Raw genomic sequence first — 23,265 nt, forward strand, 5'->3', positions numbered from 1 at the left:
TAACCTTTAAACTTTTATTTAAGAATTTGTAGGTGCGACAGCAGGCGTGAACGTGCAAACTGTCCTTGCCTTCTGTTGCCACATCTCGGGCCTTTTTTCCACGTGACTGGAACGGACGCCTGCACCACGTCTACATTTTCTGCTGCACACTTCAACAAAACCCTGTTAAGGTGTACATTTAAAAAAAAAAATTGCCCCAGTCCTTTGGTGCCCCAGACATGCCCTCCGGCTTATGTCTGGATTGACTGGCTTCTCCTGTTGCACGTTTTATGAGAGTTACGATCCAACCTCAGACCCTCTGACGCTCTGGAGTGTTTGGGAGCCACCCACTGGTTGGGATTCTTGTGGGGCATGATGTTAGGGAGATTTCTCATTGTTATACTTCATACCCTTTCCTAGTGAGACCACCAGCACATTTTGCTGGATTTCTGGACCGTTTTCTTTCAATCCTGAATGAGTGAAGCCTTATTAGTCTTTTGGGCTCTGTCTTTTGGAACTCTTTCTTTGTATTCTGCCTGTACTATGGAGTTTGTCTGCTCCATAGCACTTAAAGTCATCTGTGTTTTTACTACTGGAGCACACAGCTCCTTATGGGCAGTGTTGCTGGGGACCCTTAGGGTCCTTCTTTGAGATTCTTTTCTTTATCATAGAGGAACTACAGTTTTTCAGGATAGAGAGATGCTTAGTATCTCTCCTAAAATGTAATAGTCTTAGAGATTGGCACACACCACACTATGTGGAGTGCCAGAGAGATAACTAGTATCCCCTTTCTCTCTGCTCTTGTGACTTTTTGGTCACATAGACAATCACTTAGTTATGCCTGGTGGTAGTGGAAGTGTTATACCAACTATTGTGTATTTTGTATACCATAGGCTATGTCCATAGTACTGGTAGTGCACAATAGGGGCAACCAAGTAACAACTTGGGGCCTCCCTTCTTATTTCGTCATTACTAGTGTGGTTGTTCTTTGTCAGCCCTTCTACCATTCTGGAAGGAGAAGGTCTGTGTGTGTGTGTTTTGCTTTTGGCGGGAAGCCTTTGGTATCCCCGCCTGGGCTCCAGAGTGTCTGGTTAGGCAGGAAGTTTTGGAGGAGTTTCCACCCCCCTGTCCTTAGTCTGCCAGAGTGCCAGAATAGGTCCATCTACCACAGGGGGTCTGGCTGTCCTGATTGGACAGCCAAACGTCTCTTTCTGTAAAATGCTGAGCGGGATTGCAGAGGAGTGTTTGCTGGAACTGTATAAAAGGTGAGGTTTCTGGAGTGAAAAGCAAGTCGACCACTGGAAGCTTAAGTAACCGGAGAAGACGATGACCAGAGACGCTCGGAGGCTCTTTGCAATACCGTGACGCGTCCACTACTGTCCTGACCCTGTTTTCTGTGTGACAGAGGAGCTCCGAAGAGGATGACTCCTTACCTTTGGCTGGTGGGAACAACCAGTCCCATGACAAACTTTGAAGCAAGCCATCTCCCGAGGTCCTGGGAGTTACCAGAGATGCAGAACCTTAATACCAAGAAGCCTGCTGCCCATTTCGAGTGAATTGTCGTGGAACGGCCAAATCCATCCAAGTTTTAGCTGAGTCCTCAAGGACACTCAAGAGACACACTCCAATTCATCCAGGCCCCCTGATCAGTGTGTGGGGCTGCAGGAACCGAAGAAGCTGAACCTGGCAAATCATGTCCTTTGTTAGTTCTGCAGAAAAGGCACCAAAACTGCAGAGTGACCAGAGAAGTTGCTGAAAGCCGTACCAGAGGTCCTCCATAGAGACTGCTGCTGAGAGATCTCATCCATTGTCCTGCCTTTCATCAGACCAAGGAATCCAAGGTCGGGTCCAGAGCTGCAACATCACAGAGCATCCACCACAAAAACGTTCTTCAAACCTAAAGTACTGTGGGGAAAAAGGTATTGCTTACCTTATTCCAGAAAGTCGCTCCAGAGCGTTGGAGTGCACGTAGAGGTGTCCAGGGCAAACCCCTCTTATCTCTGACTCAAGCCGCCGCTTGTGACCCTTCAGCGATTCCTTTTATAGTGTCTCCAACATTAGTTATGCCTTCTTGTATCTTCTTTCCTAAAGACTAGAAAGTATCCACAGGAACCTTTTGACTTCTGCTGCTTTTCGAGACTTGAAGCCTCTCCAAACTGCTTTTTAGCTAGGGTTGCGTTTTGGACTTTAAAGGACTTGCTGTGCAGGGTAACTGCCTCTAGGACCCGAAGCTCTACTAGGATAACACTAACCAACTGTTTTCCTTCCCATAAATCACTATCTAATATGGGTACGCTGACTAAATGCAATTACTGTATTACTTTGTGGGTGTGCGTTATTACCGATGGTACGGTAGACCTGTCAAACTACTTTAACAATTGTGCGTGTTCAGCAACTACCAACTAGGTGGTCTTTTGAAAGTTTTGTAAAGTATACCTATAAGTGTTGGTTTATTGTGTCAAGTATTTAACAGTGACTTGTGTAAATATAATCTGTATTTAATATACATGTATGTGTACGTGTTCCTTTGATGTGCATTACTAAATTCAGTGTACTTACCTACAGCTCACATCTTCCTCTTAAGATGACCCTGACTGCTCTGCCACTCTACCAAGGTCTCTGAGTAATACAGACTGATAATAAGAGTTAGATGTCTACAAACCACTGGGATAGCTTACTAAAGTCTTACCTCCAAGTAGGACTTTAAGAAAACTCGCCTAAAACTGCACTATAAAGGTCTGGGTATAATCTGGAGCTCTAAGCTCTGGAGCTTTACAGAGGGCATCCTTCAGCCCCTGAAATACTTTTCCACAATCTTTATTACATTCCACTGTCTTATGGAATTTTGGAGAAGATATGACATTGAAAGATGAAGCTATGGGCCCATAGTTCTCAAAGAAGTTCCTGTAGTAGCCTGTGAGGCCCAGAAAGGGTCTCATCTGTGTATGAGTAGTAGGGGTGGCCCAGTTGTGTACAGCTTGTACTTTGATGGATAAAGGTTTGATCTCCCCTCCTCCTACCTCATGCCCAAGGTAGACCCCTTTTCTCTGACCAACTTGACATGTGCCACCCTTGATGGTCAGATGGGCCTGTTGTATAGCCTGCAATGGGTGTCCAAAGTGATTGTTAGGCAGAGATTGTATGCAGTACCCATTGGGACCACTGCACACAACTAGGACTACAGGTGTAAGCAAAACCAACCTTTGGTGTAAGTCTCTACTACACCGTTTTTGGTAGCGAGCTGAGCAGCCAGGCTCATCTCAAGAGGGAATGTGAGCTTGTAAGGGTGTTGCACAAAGCTCTACAATGACAAGTATTCAGATAGACACTTATACTCAAGGTTTCTTGGTAAATAACACTTATTAATTTATTACACAATCATTTATAAAGCATCCACTAAATGAGGCAACAAATATCACACAGAAATGATACTACAATACTGATTACTAAGCAGTTGAGCTCCCTTGAAATAGGAGCTAAATAGCATTGCAGTAGGAGCAAAAAGGCATAAGTTAATAAAACGAATATTACAGTTACTGTTAAACAGTGCAAATACTTTGAGTTCACCAGAGGAGTTGATTCAATGCTATAGGTAGGCCAAAGTCAATGGGCTAGTGTCCTGTATAAGTAAAAACGGTTCTGGTATTTAAAACGGAAAAGTCTTTGCCACGGTTCTTAGAAGTAGTTCACGGAAGAAAGGTTTGTATGTTGGGTCACAAGCTGACTAGGCCTGCAAGTTGCTAACGTTCTATGAACCTTCACGGTGAGAGGTAAGTTCTCTCGGTCTGGTTTTCCCAGTACCTTATATTGAAGAAAAAGATGCAGCTGAAGACTTCTGTTCCTGGCAGTTCCTGCAGATCTCACTGTTCCTGAGCCTTAGTCGTGGGCACAAGAGGGAGGACATCGGGGGACTCCTGAACTGCGACGGGTCACAAAAGCTGGCAAATTGGCAAATCTTCGGTTGCTGTTCTTCAAGCACACGCTGGTGTCCTTCCACCTGGTTAATCCTAACAAGCTCCGAGAATGGTATCCAGGTGGCTTACGAGTTGATTGGTCCTACCAACTCAAAGGAAGAAGTCGTCCTTGAAGGGCTTCTCTGTCGAGGTGAGCCTAGCGATTCGGACCTGCAGCAGGCCTCCACCGGGCAAACCAACGGTCCAGTAGTTGCAGCAGCCATCCTCTTCCAGCTCGTCTTCGGTTCATTCGTTCCAGTGGTCAACTCTGCCTTCAGTCCAAGAGACTCCCCTTTTAAACAGTTTTCTCCCACTCATTCCAGCCTAGCTGACACTCACCCAGCAGGGTGGCTGTCTTTGCCGGACAGTCAGCCAGCCAATCACGCCAGAGTGCATTTGGGTCTCCTAGGAGACTAAGCACAGGGAGTTTCGGGCACTTCCCTCACTTCCTGCCCAACCCAGACACTCAGGAGCCAGAGGCGGTCTTCAGTCCTGAAGCCCGCCAAAGGCATAGAAACAAAGGGACCAAACCCAGTTTGGCGCGCAGAGAAAAACTCAAGAAGGACCTTTTAAAAAAGAAATGGCGAAAAAAGAAGACCAGGACCTGTTTAAACAAAGGGGGCTTAGGCGCCATCTTGAAAAACGTGGCTCCCATGATTTTAGCTACCGGTGTTCGCGGTCGGGGAAAATCATGGTAGTTCGTTGTAAAACCATTGCCACTAGCCATTTCGATAGGAAAGGGTAGCATTTGACTGCTACATGAGTTTCTAGACATAGGGGATACTAGGTAACCCCTCCAGCACTCTATCGTATGATAGTGTGTGCTGGGTCTAGGAATTTAAAAAGACTAGTAAAGTCAATTTAACTTTACATTCTCTGGGAAATAGTTTATCCCAGAGAAGGTATTTAAACCTTGGGACAGCCTGAAAGGCTTCCCTGTGTCACGGCACTGAGGGTGCTGTGTGACACACATGAAAAGATGATGCTTATGGAGTTGTCTGAAACTCCATAGTCAAAGAACACAAGAGTAAAACACTTCAAAATACATGAGAGAGGGATGGAGAAAAAGGCTTGCACTCTCTCCAGGTCAAAAAATCAAGTCCTCAAAATCCAGCAAAGTTGCTGGGAGTATCTAAGGTGAAGGGAATTAGCACATGTATGAGAATTCTCCCCAACACTCACCCCCCCTACTAAGAGACAGTAGGATTTAATCCACCCCTGGATGAATCTCCTTACTCCAGTCGGTAGTACATTCTGGAGAGACCATCAGCATTTTAGTGATTACACCCTGACCTGTATTCAATGGTAAAATCAAACCCCTGTAAGCTGATTGACCACCTTAACAATTTAGGATGTTCCCCTTTCATCTGCATTAACCATCTCAAGGGTTGGTGGTCTGTCTGAACCACAAAAGTAGATTCATACAAGTACGGTCTAAACTTCTTCAGAGACAACACAATGGCAAAACACTCTCGTTCTATGGTTGCCCACCTTGTCTCAGGTTCCTTCAGCTTCCTGCTGATGAAGCAGATTGGGTGTTCCCTACCTTTCTCATCCAGCTGACTCAGAACTGCACCCATACCTGTATTGGAAGCATCTGTTTGCACAATGAAGGTTTGGCTGTAGTTGGGAGCTCTTAAGACTGGAGCAAGACAAAGGGCTTTCTTAAGTCCTTCAAATGCCTTAGTGCAGTCCTCCTTCCACCTGACCACCTTGGGGAATTTGGGTGAGGGGACCACATTCAAGGGAGAAGCGATGGACCTATAGTTCTCTATGAAGTTCCTATAATAACCAGTGAAACCTAAGAAGGCTCTCACTTGGGTTTGAGCAGTAGGGGTGGCCCATTCTTGTACACCTTGTACTTTACTAGGCAGTGGCCTTTGTGGGATATTTTTACCCATGCCAATACGCCCCACAGCACCCCTTTGCCAATGGGGAAAGAAAACAGCCAAAAATGGAAGCGCTACCACATGGTTCATAAATCTCAAAAAGGCTGCACCACCCTGCCACACAGTCAAAGTTGATGTCAAAACAGAACTCCCTGCAGGAGAATGCCAGGGGTTGCTGTTACCCGTCACATGAAGCATGACCACATAAATGGGCTAAAATCCGAACATGCCTTTAAAATGCAGCTTTCCCAATCAATTGCAACCTTCAAAGTGTTGTTTTGGTGCTAAATTCATTAATTTTCCAAGTGAACTATTGAAATGAAGTGTGCTGAAACCACAGATCATCCAGTGCAGTCAGAAGAAACCGGGCCTCACTGACTGACAGCAGCTAAGAAATGTATTTTATGAAACACCAGCCAACCAACAATTTGTTTTCAGTTACATGGGAAAAATGCGGAAAAAAGTGGCAACATATCAATTTCAGCTGTGCAGAGAAGACTCTAAGCATAAGATGAATACTTAGATTGCAGACAATTTCCAGCACTCAAAAACAGAATAATGCTGACTTGAATGTGTGTGTGCTGCATAAGAAAATTAGATGTAAAACCCCAGTTTGTGTTTCTTTTTCCTGAAGAAATTGCAAAATTTGCCTTTTTAACAGCATGTTTGTGAAGGGATTAATTCTTCTAAATATCCAAATCCCTTATAAACTGTGCTTATTTTGTATGTTTTAAAGGAAAGACCTTAAAGTGAATTTTAAAGTAACCCAGTTTGGAGTTCAGTAAATACTTAATTCTGACTGGACAGTGCCCAGCCTGGGAAAGATGACACTTCAGTTGACATTCCCTTACTACAGGAAGCCTTAATGGATGCTTGCAGTTCCCGCATATTGACAACAAAGAGCACAGCAGACTTTCGTCTCTAGCTGAACCAAGCACAATGGCAGGCTGCCTAATGATGTCTACAGGGGAGCTTCCCTCTAAAGGAAGATGACACACCTCCCTGATCAAAGGAATGTGACAGCTGTGGCCTGTGAAAGGGAAGTTACAAAGAAAAAAAAAACGGCCCGGAACTTTTGGTGTTTAAATCCTTATTTGTGATTAAGTTTGAAACTCTTTAACTGTGCAAGCTGAAGGAGGACACATCTAAAAATTGGTAGATGTTAACCTAATTTTAGGCCCTTGCTTTGAATACATTAATAAACCCTGTACCACCTAAGGAACCAAAGTTACAGGAAAACCCTAATTGTAGCAAAACTATTAATGCTGCAAGTCTAAGATTGTATATTCATGCTCCAGTGATAATCACCCAGATATGTACTGAATTAGAAATTATTAGTCCAAACTGTTATGATTCAAATTGATAACATTCCATAGAATGACAAAGACAGCTCTCACAAAGATGAGGATTGAATGTGAAAATAACCCATCAAATATGCAATGTATGTGTCCGATTTTATTAGGGGACATAATTTTAGAAATGTACATTTGTGCAAAAGTTAAGTTTTGGTCAATCAATGTGGGAGTTCCTAAATCCCATCATAAAGATGACGGCTCTTTTCTGACTGCCAACCAGAACAAGGCAAGTGCATTTGGCCACTCACAGCCGTGGGAGTGTGGTTTGAAATTCTGCCTATGCCATAAACTTTTATGTCATTTGGTAGGATAAATATAGGAACTTCACCACACATAGACTGCTTCCTGAACACATCCAGATTTCTGTGCAGCGCTTTGCTCCAGAACTCTTCATCTTGCAGCTGATTCCAGACTTCTTTGCAGAATCCAGGCCTTAGCATTGCTGAACTCTTTTTAGCTAGACCCAAATTCAACCATCCCTAACTTAAGAGAATTTAATTCTGATCCAGTCTGGCTTGCTACCATCAGGCTTGCCTGCTGAAACTTGCATCCTGATAATCTGCCGTGTCCAGTGACCAGAAGGGCCAAACCATTCCAAATCCAGTTGAGGTGCTGTCCAAATTGACCTGAAGCACTCAGCTGATCCATCCAGAAGTGCCAGTAGACCCGATCCGATGACCATAACCCTGACGGTCCAGTCTTAAGTACAGTGGACTGTAAGTATCAACAGGAATCGCAGTGACCCATAGTATATTTGCCTTGTCTTATCCCAATCTCAACCCATCCCATCTTTAACTTCAGAACCTCTAATGTTGTCAGAACTATTCTTGCGCTGATGTTTTCTCATTTGTCTCATTAAACCATAACCCATTAGTGATTTACATTAAGTAAAGTAATTCCCATACCAAACAAAGTAGAGTATCGGACTAGAAGAGTTACAAGCGGCTGTGAGTAACTGTGGAGATTCATGCGTGGCATTCTCTTTTTCATAGTCATTAATGTAGTGTAATAAAACCAATCTGTCCCTTCTAAAACCGAATTTCTGCTTTTCTCTGAGCATTTTTCAAAAATGCCTCTCACTAAATCTTCCACAACTTCTTCAATTTTATAGATCGAAACCTAATTTCAACTCTGACTGATACCCAAGACCCTTAGCTACCTCCACAACCAAGAACCACATCACAGAACAGTGTATTTGACCCAGTTTTATCAAAAATCGCATAGTGAAAATTTGCAGCGAATTTACATTTTCAAAAGTTTTACACATGTCTTTTCCCATCCAAAGTGTTTCTTCCCTCCCATTCTGATCTAAAGTGTGTGCTGTTATTTATCTTGTAGCTCATGGGTGTTAGAACCTGTTTAGTGTTGTTTCATAAGAATTTCTATCAATTTAAGCATTTTTGTACCACTTTGCATTGTGTCACAAAGCCATTTTCACCTGTCATTTAAAAAGTGTCAATTTACAAAAACCGTTTTCTCTCTTGTTTGGGGATGAAAGATTGCATTCAAACTCTAGACATTGGGGGTTATTACAATTGAGGCGGTAAGGGGTTAATGGCGCAGGTAAAGGTGCCGGAGCCATCAACCCCTTACCGCCTCATAACGAGTCTGCTGGCAGGAACCCGCTAAGGACGCCTGGTTTTACCAAGCGCCGTTAGTGGGTCCCGCGGGCAAACCAGGGTGCTAACAATGGGCCCGTTATTAACAGGCCCGTTGTTAGCACCCTCCCCATTCTCATTGAGCCCTATGGGGTCACGAATGGGGAAGGGTTACTAAAATGAGGAATTACCGGGCCCTCCAAGGTCGGAATGGCCCGGTAATTCCTCATTCGAGGAACCCGGACCCGGTAAGGAGTAGCAATTCCACTAATAGTGGCATGGCTACCTTCTAACTTGTAATGACCCCCATTGTCTTTAATTCCTGAATACCTGCTGATTACTTACATCTGTATTGGATTGCTCGTTTGTGCCTTAAGAACTCTGCAGGGGGAAATCTGTCTTCTGTCATCATGTGTGTCATTCTCCGGAGACCAAGCACATGGTCAGTGACTATCACTGATTTGGGGGAAGGAGCACTCTCCAATCCCTCCTTAATTAGGGCCAATGGACCTCTAACTGGATGACCACAGAGAAGCTCAAAGGGTCTAAATCCAACTTCCTCCGGAGGGACTTCTCTATAAGCAAATAGAAGGTATGGCAGTAGAAGGTCCCACTTTCTTGTAAGGGGGTTCCTCTAAAGCACCTATCGTGCTCTTCATAGTTCTATTAAACCTCTCTACCAATCCATTTGTCTGGGGATGGTAGGCAGTTGAGAACTTGTAAGTTACCCCACAGTTTTTCCACATGGCCTGCATGTAGTGGGACATAATGCTTGATCCCCTGTTAGAGATGACTTCCTTAGGAAAACCTACCCTTGTAAAAATACCAAGTAGGGCCTTAGCAACAGCCTGAGCTGTAACAGTCCTCCTAGGTATAGCTTCAGTACACCTAGTAGCATGGTCTACTACAACCAATATAAATCGATTGCCTGGAGAAGTTGGAGGGTCTAAGGGACCAACAATGTCGATTCCTACTCTCTCAAAAGGGACTCCCACCACTGGTAGAGGCACCAAAGGTGCCACATCCTTGGCTCCACTCTTGCCAGATGTCTGACAAGTGTTGACAGCTCCTACAGAATTTATCTACATCAGACCCCAACTTAGGCCAGTAGAAATATAGAGAAAGCCTTTCCTTGGTCTTCTTAAAACATAGTGACCAGCCACAGGAATCTCATGGGCTAACTGTAGCAACTGTTGTCTGATCTCTAGAGGCACTGCAAGTCTTCTGTAGTCCCCGGGGATAGACTCCATTGGTTCACTGTGGAAGAGCCATTTTCCCAGTAACACTTGTGATTCCCTTGCTCTTGCCCGTCCAGCTTGGAAGCTGCCTGTTGGCGAAGTCCTTCAAGAGTAGGACACTCTTTGACCTCTGCTTAAGTCTGCCCTACAGGGGCCACCGTCTGTCAGTAAAAACTGCAGCTCAGGATGGTCTTTAGAATCCAGATCTCCAACAGGGGGAAGGTCTTCTTCCAGCTCTGAATCTTCAGTAGCTGATTCAACCTTTCCTGGTTGTTCCTCACACTCAGCCTCAGCTGGTGGAGCAGTCACAGGTGTGACTTTGGACAGTCATCTCGGGGATGTCTTTGTTGGAAGTATGAGTGTTCTCTTGCTTTTTCTTTGAGACCGTGGGTTTCCCCTTTGCCTCCTTCTTCTTAGAAGTAGCAGTTAGTAGTTCCTGTGGGCTGGGTGTTCTAGTTTCTTCTGTAGCATCCTCTGGAGAGTCGGTTAAGGTACTCTCTCTGGCCTTCCTTGTCTGTTCCTGTTTCCTCTTACTGGGAAGCCTGGAGTGCTTGATAAAACTCCAAGAGTTTTAAGACATTCCCCAACAGGACTCTGCCAGGCACCTCACTCTGCACACTAACAGGTATCTTGACAGGCACGTTGTTGCACTGAATGAGAGTTGGTAATCGTGGAAGCATTTGAACAGGGACTCCAGCAAGCTTAGTTAGGCCTTTGGGTGCCTTAGCAACATCCTCAGGTTTGAAAAAAGATTCATCCACCACTGTAATGCTGGCCCCAGTGTCTCTAATGGCAGGGATCTCCTGACCATTTATTTACAAGTACACTGTCCTTGTAATATTTGTTTGTGTTCTTTTTTGTAATTTTTTTAAAATTTGTTTAATCAACAAGAATTTTACAAAAAGAAGATAGACAAAGACAGTGAATTTGGATGTAAGTAGCATCAGTATTTTCAGGGTTTTATCCCTTAGTTTATAAGTCTGTCACATTCTGTAGGGGTACTTTTTGCTGTAACATATTGTTCACAATGTGCTCAAGAATGTCTGCTGTTGCAATTTGCCAGCTTGTTCTATCGCCGCCTATGAGCCTATGCGACCAAGTCTCTTCATTTGGTGGTGTGTCCATTCCAAATAATTTGGATAAATATCGTAGTCTAATCAGACGAGTCCCTGAACATGCGAGCAGCAGATGTCGAATGGTTTCTTTGTGGTGTATCGGTGACTCTTGACAATAGCGGCAGATGTCTGTTTGAGAGCGACCTCTAATGTAAAGAATTTCATTAGTTTCTAGTAAGTTTAGCCTCGCCCTTAAAATTAAGTCTCGAGCCGCTCTGTTAGGAAATTTCTTTATGTAATTTTGTAGTTCATTTAGCTTTTTTTAAATTGTGTGGTAGATGTACCATCAGTTTGTTTTTTGCCGCTGCTTCTGTAGTCTTTGCCAAATCCAGTTCTTTAATTTTTCGTAGCACCCTGCACAGGTTTTGGATGAGCTCGTCTTCTTGGATTGCGATTGCATCTAGTACCAATTCATTTTCCTTTTGCCAATTTGTTAACAGTTTGCATCTGTCACCTTGCATTTCTTTATTAATCATTTTATAGATTGAGTTGCTGTCTGTCATTCTGCATTTCCTGTATAACATTCTGGAGTTACAGCTGACAGTGCACTGAAGTGACAAGAGACTCAATTCACGTCTAATCGCAGCTCCGGATGTTGAATTTGGAAGCCCTAAAATGGATCTCTAGAAGGCGGCTTCTAGTTTGGGACAAAATTCCCTCAGAATTGTTGGCATAGCCTCGGATCCGTACGTCACAGCCGGGACCACCTTCATTTTTTAAAAGTTTATTGTGGGAATTAATGAGTATTGCCCACATTTTCTATCGATAACTTTTTCCTGGGCCGCTTGCATGGCATTTTCACGTTTGGAAGTGTCCAGCGTGACTCCCAGATATTTTAAGGTCTGTACTGTCTCTACTTGAGTGTCTGCTAGGAACTGTTTGTTGTTATTTGATTTCCTAATGGGTTTTTACACGATCATTACTTTTTTTTTTCTTTGTTGATCTCCAGATGTTTTTCTGTTGTGTACAATAGTAGATTATTCAGTTGTCGCTGTAGGCCGATGGGCGTTTGGTCAAATAGTGTGCAGTCGTCGGCATACAGAAGCCGCAAAATTGTAATATTTCCAATTTTTGGTGAGAATGCACATGCCGATACCTCTGTGTTCTGAAAGTCACCTATATAGGCCAAAAATAGAGCTGATGCTAGTGGGCATCCCTGCTTTACCCCACGTTAGGTCGGGATCTCGGCCGATAGATCTACTTGTCGGCTAAGACAGACTCTCATGGTAGTCCTGGAGTGTAATACACGTATTGGAGCCAAGATTTCCGTCGGGCAATTCCAATCTAGAAGTTTCTGCCCGAGTCGATGTCTTTCGACTCAAACACCTGTGTAAAGTCGATAAAAACGACAGAGGCGATGACCGTATTGCAGAGCCGCCTTACTCTCCAGAATACTAAGCAGGAGAATGTTGCCAGCGGTCCCAGCATTTTTTTAAAAATTCCGGCCTGCAGATGGTCGTTGCACTTTGCCGAAGCTGCCCAGACCCAAACACTTCCCTATAGCATTGAGCAGCGCTATCGGTGAAAATTGTTAGGGTCGGTTCTATTCCCTTTTTTGTAGATCGGAATCACGATCGCAGAGGTCCATGATGGTGATGATGGTGATGATGGTGGAATAGACCTCGTGTCAGCACAACATCGAAAGATTATGCTTAATAGGGCGGGCCATTCAGCAGGATGAGTTTTTAGCTTGAAATTAGTGATTCCATCGGGGCCCAGGGCCCTGGAGTTTTTGAGCTTCTTGATTACATCCTCGATGTCCTCTCTATTTTCGAGGTTAATACACCCCGGGCTATCATACTGCACATCTTCTTTACGCTGGTCCCTAACGGATTTAAACACCACGGAAAGGTGAGTCGATGGATCTCAGCAACGCCCAAAAGTCTCTTGCATTGTGTGTACTTAGTGTTTTGGCGATGGATTTTGCATCCTGTTGATAGTTTGTCTCTGTGAAATCTGACCCATGCCTTGTAAGCTCGTGTAACTTCCTTAATTTTAATGCTGGCTGCTGGCGCTGTCAAGTTCTTTGCCATTCTCTTTTTTCTTCTGAACTCCTGTCTCGTTTCTACAAGCTCTCTATTGTAGATGTGGTTTTTTGGGATACAAGGGCCCTTCCTGCTTGCCAATTGTTGTTTGTAAGATGTTAGTAGGGGTTGATAGTCAACTGCTTTTTCTTCCTCATGTTGCCCTGGGTCTTATATTTTGCGGTCAGTTCTTTGATTGCATTTGCACTTAGTTTGATTCATGATCCTTGCAAGTTTGTCTCAATTTGTATGTTCATCCTGTCAGTTTTCTTGCCAGGGGTCAGCCAGCACATTTCCAGCAGATTGTGATCGCTGGCAATTGTCCGCAGCACTTCAAAGGTGGTCGTTAGCTGTAACAATGGTTTGGAGACAAAGATGTAGTCAATTGTGGCACATGAATCAGCACGTTGCCCTGTTGGTGGTCTGTTTGTGTGAAGACGGCGTCTAAGTTATGGAGCTCTCTTGACTGAGTCATGTATAGCCAGGCCTTCCCTAGATGTTCTGCCAGTGATATCCTTACTTTGGCTGGTTTGGCCTTGTTTATTTTACATGCTGCGTTTAAGTCGCCACAAATGAGTAAGAGGGGCACCATGAGCGTTGCCATGGTCTCATCAATCACCTGCTTGCATGTTGAGATGAATTTTTCAGCGTCAATGGCTGCTGGGTTCCAGTAGGTATTGACAATCACTACTGTTTTTCGATTTAGTGTGTCGCTTTCATTGTTCTTTTGATCCCACGTTGCAGTGACTGCCAGTACCGATAGGTTAGAAATGAGGATTTTGCATATAGATAGTCCACAACCATTTCGACATGCCATCAACAGGCCTGAGGAGGGGCTGCCAAGATGACATTTGGCTGCCTGTGCGATCGTAATTTCATATCCCTCTAGGGATGGTGGCTGTGTTAGCCATGTCTCCCGCAGACATATGATGTCATATTCTCCCAAATTTACATCTCCCAGCATGGTTAGGTGGAGATAGCCTCTTGTGTTCCACGAGCATAATTTTACTTTTCGCTGTAACGCTTCGTCCTGTAGTTTCGTTGGCTGCTGATGCTCTTTGCTCGCGAATTGCTACTTGTTCAGATGCGTGGTTAGCGCTCTTGGTAACCATGACCCGATGCCTTGCTTGTTTTCAGGTTTATTTTTTATTAATTGTTTTTTGTTGCTCTGTACTGCTTCAGTAATGGTTCTTGTCGGGCTGTGTTCCCTGTACTCTCGGACATTTTCGGGTCGTTCTTTCGTATACTTGTTTGAAGCTGATGTACTGTTTTTTCTTGTGTGTTTTTGTTCGTCGATCACTCTGCATCTGTCTTCCTTCTCTTTGTTATTAGATTCTTCGTACTGTGCTTTGTGCCTTATGGTTGAGGAGGTCTTCCACTTCCTGTCGTGACCATGGTTCTGTATACTATTTTTGACCTCATTGTTTTGGCTAGTTTTCCTTGGTGTGTCCAACGTATCGTCAGTTGCTGTCGTTTCAGACAGGTTAAATCCCAGAATATGAATTTCATGTATTTCGTTGCATAAAGTGTATATGCTGTAGAAGTAGATGAACCAATGTACAAGCGTGTTAATGCTCTATGATGCTCATGGCATGGTTCAACGATAATCAGATCTTCTGATTTTAGCGTCCGGAGCTTCAGAATTTAATGTAAGATCACCATCACTGATCTTCTATTCAGGGTTAGATCGTTCCTGTTACTTGATCTCCATTCCATTTTAAAAGTCCATCTTACTTCCTGTCCTCTTGAACCTCTTGTGTTGTAGATCTCTGTTCTCGATCTATGGTGGGTTTTTGAGATGTTTTAAGTTCTAACTTCTTTGGGAGATCGACTTGTATGTGACCAGTGTTGTTTTCTAAGATCATTTACTTCCATTGGTCTTTTTACTTTTTAATTGTGTATCTCGATGAAGAGTTTCAGTTAAATCCTGTTCCGTATTTTGCATGTACCAGTTTGTTTGAGTTAGTAATTTACATCTCTCCTCCAGCGTTTGAAACTGAATATCGATAGTATCCTTTGGTACTTTTGCTCTCAATTTCAAATGGTCACCGCATATGAAAAATGTGGCAGTTACCCCTCTGCTAAAAAAAAACGGGTTTGGACCCGTTGGATGCGGCTAACTTAAGACCCATCACAAATACTCTATTTTTTCTTAAGCTTATTGATAAGGCAGCTACTACACAGCTGCAATCTTACATACTTAATACCAGTACATTGCATGTGAAGCAATCAGGCTTCCGGAGCTTCCACGGAACTGAGACCGCGTTGTTGGATTTACAAACACATATGCTCGGTAAACTGGAACACAGCAAGTCAGGGGTGCTGATGCTATTAGACCTATCGGCAGCATTTGACTTGCTGGACCATAAAATTCTACTCAATAGGATGGCTACTGTTGGCAGACTCTCCAACAATGCCATCACTTGGCTCAGATCCTTCTTGGAGGATCGTCAGTCACGTGTCTATTGGGGCGGTTGTGCCTCTGAGCCACAGACTATATATGTGGAGTTCCCCAAGGGGCATGTCTCTCCCCCTTGTTGTTCAACATTTACATTCTTCCCTTATGTGTTGAGCTGGAATCTCTGAGGATCTTTTTCTGTAATTACGCAGATGATTTTCAGTTGGTACTGAACATAACCGGGAACCACAATGTTGATCAACAAACCTTAGCTGTAGCATACCACTTCATAAAAAAATGGATGTCAGCAAATTAGCTTTGATTAATTGTTGCTAAAACGTCTCAGCACACTCTATCTAAACTAAGCCAAAAATACAATTACTTCACTATAGAAGGTATTCAAATTAAAATTGTGCAGAAAGTCAAGACCTTAGACACTTACATGGAGGAAAACCTTGATAGTGAGGCACATGTTACAGCCATCTCTACCAACACTAACTACCATTTAAAGGTACTTAGACAAGTAGCTCCGTTAATATCGGTGGAAAACCGTATAAAACTTGTAAGAGCAGTGATACTGCCACGTGTGGACTATAACACCTTACTGGGAGGAGCCAATAAGGCTGATATCCAACAGTTGCAGAAAATACAAAATGCAGCCGTGCGAAATGATCTTTCAGATGAAAAGCTCTGAACCTACTAGTGCTGCAAGAAAAAAACTTGATTGGCTCCCGGTGGCAGCTCGCATCCAATTCAAACTGCTCACTACATGCCACAAATGGATCTTTGGAAACGCTCCCCTATATTTGAAGGAGAAGATTAGTATCTATCAACCAAAGAGATACTTAAGATCTACTGAAGGCTCCCTATTGGCACTGCCACGGATAAAAAGATCCCGTGGCTTAGGGCGGGCCTTTCATGTTCAAGGTACCCAAGCCTGGAACACCCTCCCACCACAGATACGCAAGATAGAGGATCATCTCGCCTTTCGCAAACAGCTGAAGACAATTCTGTTTAGCTAGGATAAATCTCCAGTCTTCTCATCCTACTTCTGTCTTTCGGCGCCTGGATGCCTGTGGGCTTTGGCGTGTTACAAATCTGATTAACATAACATATCGTATTGTTTGTAGTTTTGGAGCCTGGATCGGCCACTTCTGGTGTTAGCTCGTCGTCTATGAATCTGGCGACTACAAAAGTGGATGATGGAGTTGTTTCATCATTTGAGTGCACACTTATGTTCATCATTTGCTCGTTTCGGAGAAAGTCTTCGAATGACTTTGTGGAGCCTGTCCTTATCTCTTTGTCCGGTGCTGCGAATATTTGCTGTATATTCTCAAGGTCTGCATATGTTGAACTGTGTATAGAGCCATTTTTTGAACTATTTTTCCTGCTGGTGTCATGGTGGAGTTGCTTATGTTGTTTTTTGACTGAGCAGTCGCATCGAATGACAGTGATCTGGCATTTCCAAAGGTCACTGCCGCTCTTGGCTTTGATTTGTCAAATATTGAATATGCCGGTTCTGTCTCTTCAGATGTAATTCCTAAACACGGTACCGTTTTTTCTACCACCATTAGTATTGTGGATTTTCTTGCCAGAGTATCCGTGACGGCATTTTTCACAGTTTGCTTGAGACTTTCTTTGCTCTTCTTCCCCTTTTCTTGTGGTGTTTTGGTTTCTATTGTTAGGTTGATAGTGGGTGCCGTTTGTGAACCTGTGTCTTTGGGAGGGTTAGTCGTCATCTCGGCTGTAAGTGATGCAGCTTGATTCTTGGTGGCCGCTGTTATTTTTAACATCAGTTGGTTCACAAGTTGATAGTTGTATTGGCCTGAGTGTCTCTCTCTTCTCGCAGTGATATGTAGCCCTCTAAGTAAGTCAATTTGGAAAGGATCATAGCTTGAATTGAGTGATCCTTCAATATGTCATTCATTGACTCATATAGTTTACAGAACGGTGCGAGCGCCATTGTGATCGCAGACATGATGGTTAACATGCCAGGTTTCTTGGAGGGTGTCTCAGTTGTGCTTGGCGCAGTTTGAGCGAGAGCACTTTTTCTCTGTGTTGGGTACTGATCAATGTTCCCTCTAATAATTGTTCTCTATGTGCGGAACCGGTTGGCTGTTGTGTGCACATCATTTTCAATGTGCTCAACGAACTAATGAGGTAAGCCAGTTTGTGACCTACCGTCGCAGAAGAGATTTTGGAAAGGAATTTCAACTTCCCAGCCACTGCAATCCTTTAAAAATCTTACAGCACTTTTTCCAAACATATAGGCTAAAATAAAATGTCACATGTGATTATACAGAAAACTCATAAACCAGTCCAAGACTTCAATATCTGCCACAGTACCATGCAAACGTACTTCTGCGCAGAGAAAAATGTCGGCCTCATTACGAATTTGGCAGTAAGTGGTAAAGTTGGCGGTAACTGCATTACTGCCAACTTTACCACTACGCCAAATTACGATTTCCGGGCTGGAATGGAGGATTTGCCTCCAAGATAATCCTGGAGGTAAATCCTCCAACTCAACGCTGAAATCGTTGCAATTTCTACTGCAGTAATTCCACCAAAAAAGCCTCATTGAGTCCAATGGACTCAATATGAATGGGGAATTACACCACCACCACCAGTTGTAATCCAGACGAAATTCCTCCGGACCAAGTGGCGATAACAGTAATTAATTTGGGCGGTATTCTGTTGGATTTACGCCAGGATACCGCCCGAAGTCGTAATGAGGCCATGTATGTTTTATGCCACTGGAAAATCACTCATTTGTATTACAAAACTCATATCTCTAGTCATAACTGATGTGGCGGTCACGAAACTCACAGAATACATTTGCCAATGGATTAATGGCAATTAAAAGCAATGTGTCAAAAACATGCTGAAAAGAGTTAAAGTGCCACTTTAATGAAGTAATTCAAGGGCCAGGAGAACATGCTTGTAATAATTTGTCTAACAACGATGATTGCATCAGAATAACTGCACCTTAGAATATGATGATCCAAAATTCCTGTGCCTCTGCTTACTATCCACATTGCGTTCTCCTCTGGGCAGTGATTACACCAGCCTTATAGTTAAGAGACATATGCACCATGCATTTTTACTCTTTAAAAAAGGAAAATGTGCCTAATAAAAATGAGAAACAATGAACATATTATTGCTTCAAACCACAAAGCTCCACTGATATTATTTCGAATTAGTGACCAGTAGAGCAATGGCATAGGAAGGAAGGATCTCTTTTCATATTACTGGCCAATCTCAAAAGGAATTTTATGGGAAACAACCTCTTTTAACAAGCAGAAAGTATCCCTATTTACAAAGCAAATTACTTTTTTACTCCATGAAAAATCATTTGAATCCAAGTAGGGAACAACATCTGATTAGTGCCCTGTTTGTACCCCTGAAATAGGGAGTTAAATGACAGGGCACATAATAAAGTGCACAGTTTTGCCCATCCTTCCTGAGGTTTATTGTGGAGCCCTGTTAAAGAAAATCACACATATATGCCTTTTTAAGTTAATTGCATCAACTCATCAGAGATACAACTTGTTGAGTGCCTTCTTCTGTAACTATGGATCCCTCTTCTATAATTCTTTGTGATCAATTAAATACGATGCAGGGAGATGCTAGACTGCACACACCAACACATGGTTATATTGAAAAGCCCTCTGCAGTTGAGCATAGAAAGAAAAAGAAGGTGCTGTTGTCTAGATGGGTACTAGAATTTCCTATCCTTTAGCAAACATGCAACACATTTCCTTCAGTGGACGGCCGAATCATCTGACTTGGTCTTTGAAATTTGCTGCTTTGTTCATCACCCGCAAGGATCGATGCTTCCACCCATACCCTTCCCCAGCCCCTGTTCTTGCCTCCAATAATAGTTGATAGAGCCCCGTAAAAAGTGAGGGATTGTAGCAGTAAACACTCACTGGGATATTTGCAGACCCACAATCATTTGTAAGCAAGGCATATTTAAATACCTCAAAATATGATGGGCATTTTAAGAATGTCATGACTTTGCATGTGCACAATTATTTTGCAGTGCATACAAGATTATTTTCAGCATACCCCGCCCTTCTATACTTGTGTAGGATTACACAAGTGCTCAGTGAAAGTTTTTGTGTAGAAGCAAGTTACCATATAATGTGTAAAGGTCTATGCCCAAAGGAACTCTGAACACTTGGAAACGATGCAGATTGTGTGAAAAGAATTCTCCTGTCTGAATATCGGGTGCCCTGATACTATGGATGAGTAATCCCAGGCATAGTCCATACCCATTATCCTTTGTAGGCTAAGTAAATGATATTGCAATGTTGCTCTCTACTTATAGTGTAATGTTAGTAATGCTAAAGTAGGAGACCCTGAGCATCACATTTGTCTTTTATAAATATTTAGAGGGCAAATTAATATTTGAGTTTTATAATGCGTTAACCTACAAGGGGGCCGCTTCAAAGCACTTGCGTGACATATATACAAAGAGGAAGTATGGAATTTGGTTACACATCCAAGTACCCTGCTTACTAGTATCCAATATTTGTGTGGGTGACGCTTTTGGTAAGGCACACAGAAATTCTGGCGCGTTAACGTTATCCATGTTACAACAAACATAAAACAAGTGGATGTAGGTACACGTCTGATAACCTTTCGCAGAGCCAAGATAGGAAGAGTCAAGGTTGTCCGGTAGTATCTTAATGTACTCTGGGTCAGAAGTTAGTCATAAGGTAAACGTGTGGTAGAGTCGGGTTTAGGATCCATTAGTGGGGAGGGAACATTTGTGGTTAATGTGTGCAGGCATATCTTGGTTAGATTCCTCTGTTCATGGAGCCAGTTTTTCATATTGGTTTTTAACCTCTTGTGTTGTATTTTGCTGTTAGGGATTTTAGGTGCAAAGTAGTGTAATGCAAATTAGCAGAATCTCAAGAGTAGTTGCTTATTTTAAGAGAGAGCATTATGCTGTGGCTTGTGCCTTATTACATTTTTTTGAATAGGTGAGTATTGTCTGTGTGCGCTGCTAAAAATATTCTGAGCGGCACCCAGAAGGAAGCTGGGCAAGCGCACATGCGCACAGCTTAGAGGGAACATTGGTACTGATCGCTTGTGAAATGGGCTTTGTGAGTTGTCATATTAGGGAAAGCCTCCAGCGAGCTTCTTCGCTGGTTCTGTGGTTCGGCAATGAGCCTCAACCCACGTGTTGGAATTGCCATGAAGATGTCGTGGCACATGTTAATGACTCTTCACTGCATCTGTCTTTCGCGATGTTTAGTCCCATATCAGGATCTTTGTTTGTTCGCGCTGGTGACACTGCGTGCTGCAGCGGGTGTCTGTCCTCACCCAGTGTCAGTAGGTATAGCTCGTCCGATGGTTCAGCTTGCCTTGTGGCTTTCCCTGGAGCTTACTCCTTCCTTTCATTCCGGGTTCCATTTTGGTTACTCCTCTCATCGTCGTCTTTTTTAACCTCCTTCGAAGTGGTCATTACTTTCTGCTGTAGATATTGGGTGAGCGACACTGGGATGGGGGTGTGCCCTGTCGGGCGTCCTGTAGTGGCTAGTGGATTTACAGGCCGTCTTGTATTGCAGGCCTCCTCCCTGATCTCTGTCTGATCAAGTGACTATGTTTTCGATTTCCATAGTTACTTGGCGCATTCCTGGTGTGGCATCCAGTCTTCGTTGTTTGGCACAAGGAAAGTTGTCGTTCTCGGCTGCCAACATTTCGGAATCAGATAGTTCTCTGAAGTCCTTGTGCTTTGAGGACATTTGTGACTGAAAGAAGTCAGTCAGAATGCGCTTTGTGGTCGGCTTGGTATAGCCTGCATTGTCGCTACATCCTCGTTTCTTTTGTGGCTGGTGCAGCTTTACGGGCAATGTCTTTCCGTTGTCCATGCCAGTGCATTGGATTTTTCTTTTTTTATTTGTTTTTTTATTATGTTGAACCTTTTCAGTATTTTGCCTGGAGCGTTTTGTAAAGTTTTGTGTCGTTGTAAGTTCTATTATGATGGGTCTAGGTATGGCAATTCCATCAAGCTGCGCTGGGGATACTGGATGTGAGGCTTGTTGATGCAGACCATCAGAGCCTGCATGAATATGTGCAGTCGTCACTACACAGACCACCTGTCCATCAATCTGAATTGGCCCTCCTCCAGCTGGTGGTGGCACACTAGACCCATCCACGGGACCGTCGGGCATTGCAGCACGCTCGCGGCTGAGCCCCGAGTCTACGCGCCGCTCCTCATGCGCGCTGCACGGGAACTCCTGCACTACCCTCGGGTCGCTTCGCTTGAGTTAGTTGTTGGCGGCAGTCCCGGCCTCCGGCTCCCGTCCACACCTATCCTCACGACTGCCAGCATCGCCGTGTCCTGTCCCCCCTCCGGGGGCGCCGGCAAGACAGATGCGGCCGCGTGGTTCAGCGCGGCGCTCTCCTGGATCCAGGGGCCCCGTGAGCTCCTCGGGGACCGTGCCACCTGCTCATCACCGATGGACACCCCAAAGGCTGATGGTGAGATTAGCTTACGTGTTTTCACAGTGCTTATACCTTTTGTTATGGCTAGGTGATCTGTGAGCTGCGGCAGCTGATGTAGATTTTTCGTGCTTCCGTCTTCATGGTTATGTTGTGCTTGATGTTTGTTTGTTGCGGTTCCATCAATGGTATCAGATGGTAGGTACCCTGGCAGTTTCTCCCCATCTTGCCTTGGGCGTGCGCTTCATAGGCAGCGCCCTTCATCTACTTCATGTGCTGTGGTGCTGATGGTAGACCTGGGAACCCTTCCCGCCATGTATGTTGTTCAAAGGAAGGTGGGGGGGGCTTCCTGCTACTGCTTATCTCTATAGACGCTTGACAAGTTCAAGGCGACCTAGTCCAGGTGTTTCACAGCTTTTCGTTTACCTTAAGTTTTGCTTACCGCACTGTGTTCAATCTTCAGTCGGACAGATTCAGGTTCGGGCTTCTACTTGTTGTGTCTGTGGCATGATGGAAGGTTGACTTTGCCAATCCCGTGCCCGTGGGTCGTGCTCCTTGCTCCGACATCCGACGGATCACGACAGACCACTTTTCCACCCACTTCTGCACGCTGGGAGTGGGATTATGTAGCTGTTGCCTCTTGGAGTAGAACTGGGACTCCGCCTCTGAGTAGTAGAAGTGGTGAGCAGACTGTAGTTAGTGACCACGACAGACCACTTCCCACCCACTTTCTTGTTTGTGTTATCTGGAATTGAATTATAGACGTCTAAATTCTGCTGTTTCCACAGACCCAGGGACACTAAAGAAACACTGTCTGAGACTCCAATTGGGTCTTAGGTCAGTAGTTGAAAGTTTCCACTTGCCATTTGTACTTCTCCCTCTGGGGAAAAGGCTAAGGAGGTAGTGTGGACCCCTGAAGGTTTACCCTTGTATCTGGGATCCCCTTTCACATGGTCAGTAGACCCACAAGCATAACACTTTCCAATTGTTTTGACAAATGGGGGTTTCTGCTGACCTCCCTCTGGTTTAGCACCAGAGGTTTCACTAGCCTGATTCGGTTTCCCTTGTGGCTTACCCTTTTTCTGTTTGGAGCCTTCTTTTGGATTGGAGGTATTAGAATTATCTTTGCCATCTTTCTTTTGCTGCTTCCCGTCATCCTTCTTCTGAGTTGCCCCAGAATCCTTGTGAGTAGCCCTGTTGGCAACCCACAAGTTAGCAGCTTTGGCCAGTTTCTTTGGATCAATTTCCTTGGAGTCAGCCAAG

At 44.0% G+C, this 23,265-nt stretch overlaps 1 protein-coding gene across 1 annotated transcript in view; it reads left to right on the plus strand.

Moving 5' to 3' along the window:
• Positions 1 to 23,265, plus strand: part of USP34 (ubiquitin specific peptidase 34) — a 3,618,222-nt gene that overhangs the window by 744,273 nt on the left and 2,850,684 nt on the right. The window lies entirely within an intron of this gene.

This window comes from Ambystoma mexicanum, chromosome 4q (assembly GCF_040938575.1).
Source record: "Ambystoma mexicanum isolate Mex_15411 chromosome 4q, UKY_AmexF1_1, whole genome shotgun sequence".
NCBI lineage: Eukaryota > Metazoa > Chordata > Amphibia > Caudata > Ambystomatidae > Ambystoma > Ambystoma mexicanum.